At 41.5% G+C, this 3,269-nt stretch overlaps 1 non-coding gene across 1 annotated transcript; it reads right to left on the bottom strand.

Annotated features, from left to right (window-relative positions):
• Positions 1-413: 413 nt before the first annotated feature.
• LOC111820194 (U6 spliceosomal RNA) lies at positions 414-518 on the bottom strand. The gene has a single exon (XR_002823737.1). It is a non-coding gene; the product is annotated as a U6 spliceosomal RNA (small nuclear RNA).
• Between the last annotated feature and the right edge of the window lie 2,751 nt (positions 519-3,269).

Below are 3,269 nucleotides of genomic sequence, written 5' to 3'. Positions count from 1 at the left end.
ATTAACTTGCAAATAGCATAAAATCTCAGACTCTTCACAGTTCTCGACAATTGCTGGTGGATTTGGCATCTTAATCTAAGTTTGTTTCCCTCTAAAAACCTGTGCAATTAGGAGAAGGATAAGTGTGATAATAAAATAAAACAGAACGCATACTCCTGATCACTAACCGCTTTTCCTGGAGATATAAAATATTAATATAAATTAGTTCCCTTTCCCTTTCTCTGTGAGCAAAAGTTAAAAGAGATCAAAAACTTGGGCACAATGTGGTCCCTGTTAGTTCTAAATTCCAATTTAAGCTCAACTGAACTAGATCCTCTTTTCTTTTTCATTGTGCTTTAGATGAAAGTTTACAGCTCAAGTTAGCTTCTCATACAAAAATTTATACACATATTGTTATGTGACCCTAGTTGCAAAAAAATGTGGAAAGCTTCACGAATTTGCGTGTCACCCGTGCACGGGGGCCACGCCAATCTTCTCTGTATCGTTCCCATTGCAGTATACATGCTTGAAGCAAGCACAATGCTCTTCCTTTCAAGCACATTCTTCTTGATATCACTGAAATAGCATCTAGGCCTTGATGAGCAAGTTTGGGTCTGGTCTTGCTTCACCATCCAAAATCCACTCAGCTTATTGTTGATAGGAACATATCACTCACTTTTACCTACTTATTTTCCAAATTGGAGAGAAATAGTTTTTCTTTTGCTGTTAATACTAATGGCCTGCATGTCCTGCATTCATGCCCTTTCCTCTTTTCTTTCTTTTTTTTTTTAAATATTTTATTGTACTTCAGGTGAAGGCTTACAGAACAGATAGTTTCTCATGTAACAGTAACACACATGCTGTTTTATGACATTGGTTAACAACCCCACAACATTTTAACCCTCTAAATTCTCAACTTTTTTTTTTTTTTTTTTTGTGAAAATACACATAGCCAAAGATACGCCATTTCAAAAATTTTTTTTACATACACATTTAAGTGACATTGACTACGCTCTTCTAATTGTGCTGTTATTCTCACTCAAGATGAAGGCTTACAGGACAAAATAGTCTCCCATTTAACAGTTACTACAAATGTTGCCCTATGACAATGGTTAACAATCTCACAACACATCAACAATATCCTTACTCTACTTTGTGTTCCCTATCATCAGCTTCCTACTCCCCTTCTGCCTTCTGGGCCTTGTCACTGGACTCCTGTACCTCGTTACTCTCATGGTTTTACTGGGCTGTCCACTCGCAGTCATGCCCTTTCCTCTTAGTTAGAATTTTAAAAAGACTGATTATAACCATACTGAGTCTCTTTCGCAGCATCTTCAAACGCCCTTTTCTCACCCATTTCTTTATTGAAACCAACTAAATTTCTAGGTAAGCTTAATTTTGAAAGGATCACTTCCTTTCAGCACTAATTACCACCTTTTTCTAGTGGAATGAGAACTTAATATACAACGATGATTTCTAGTAGCAGATTCTGTATAATTTTCAGTTGTTAATTATTATTATTAAAATTATTAAAAATAACTGCTCTTTATGTGCCAGGAACTTCTTAAGTACTTTATAAAGTATCTTTAATCTACTCAACAACCCTAAAAGTTAAGTATTTTCACTCAAAGAAGCTGAGGTTTCAGGTAGTTTAAATGTCTTGTGGAAGAAAGTCCTGGCAATCTACTTCTGAAAGTTAGCCAATAAAAACTGCACTGATAATGGGGAAGACATAGGACTAGACAGCGTTTCGTTCGTGGTGTATGGGGTCGCCATGAGTCCAGGGCTGACTCAATGTCAGCTAACAATGACAATGACAAGTGTCTTATACATGTAACTGGGACCCAAACCAAATCTATCCAGCCCCAAAGTCAGAATTTTTCCTTCTACACTCAAATGTCTTTTAATAAAGTCTCTTCCCAAAGCAGTCAGGCCTTTTTTCTCTATATATTAAATATGGGAGTATATTTATATGCATTTACATATTGGTTGCCTCTTTGGGTTACTAAGAGGTTAAGATTATCAAAGAAACTTTGTGTCCTCTCCAATATTCCCTGAGGTTGGTTATTCTCACCTCCTTCCTCCCAGAGAACATGAAGAAGAGTCTCCCAAGTGGCTTTGCTCCCAGGAGGTAGGTGCTGGGCCTGGGGTGGTGGGTGCGAGGGTTGAGGAGCTCAGAGAATTTCTTTTAGCCTGAACCCAAGCCTCATATCTTGTGAGCAGAAACACATCTCCCCATCTCCTTTCAGACACAGCCTATCCCCCTTGAGAAGCCCCTTGTTAGTTCCTCTAAGGAGGGCTGGCTCCTTGGAGAAGCTAACCTTCCCCAAGGAAGGCTTTTCTGGCACTTTGCAAAGAGTTTAGTGTGCATATGTCTTAATTTCCACTACCCATCTGCCAATTTGTCTTACTGTGGTGGCTTGCGTACTTCCATGATGCTGGAAGCAGGATCACCCGTGATGAACAAGTTTCAGCAGCACTTCCAGACTAAGGCTAGGAAGAAACGCCTGGCAATCTACTTCCAAAACTTAGCCAATGAAAACCCTATGGGTTGCAATAGGACATTATCTGATACAGGGGTGGAAGGTGAGCCCCCTAGGTAGGAAGACACTCAGAATATACAGTGACTGCAACAATGGACTTGAGCATTCATTGGTCATGAAGATGGCACAAGACTGGGCACCAATTCGTTCAGTTGTTCATGGGGTCGCCATGAGTCAGAACCAACTTGATGGTAACTAACAACGTCTGAATTTGGATTCCCCCAGAAGCCAACCCTGAAACAAGGATTCAAGTTTAGTCAGGAGGTACAGGGAACACCTGGCGTACAGGGGTATGGGGAAGGGAAGGCTGGCACTGAAGGGTGTGCTGTTAAGCCAGCTAAGGAGCCCTGGTGGCCCAATGGTTAAGCACTCAGCTGTTACCCGAAAGGTCAGCAGTTCAAACCCACCTGTGGCTCCTCTGGAGAAAAGACCTAGTGATCTGCTCTCGTAAAGATTTCAGCCTAGGAAACCCTATGGGGCAGTTCTACTCTGTCACATGGGGTCACTATGAGTCAGAATCAACTCCACAGCACCTAACAACACCATTAAGCCCAGCTGGATCTTCTTCTGGCAGGTAAACTGTAGGAAACAGTGCAAAACACACCTCAGCATTACCCCACCTGGGGGATGAGGTCGCTGAGGTGTTTAAACACCAACTCCTGAGAGTCTCTGGTTGATGGCTGCTTCCAGGGGGGATTAATTCTTCAGCTCTCGGGTGTGCTACGCTCATGTGGGCAGAGCAGCCTC

This window comes from Trichechus manatus, unplaced genomic scaffold (genome assembly GCF_000243295.1).
Source record: "Trichechus manatus latirostris isolate Lorelei unplaced genomic scaffold, TriManLat1.0 scaffold00028, whole genome shotgun sequence".
In the NCBI taxonomy this organism is placed as follows: domain Eukaryota; kingdom Metazoa; phylum Chordata; class Mammalia; order Sirenia; family Trichechidae; genus Trichechus; species Trichechus manatus.
Note: the sequence above shows the minus strand (reverse complement) of the source record. Positions and strands in the feature narration are given on the sequence as shown.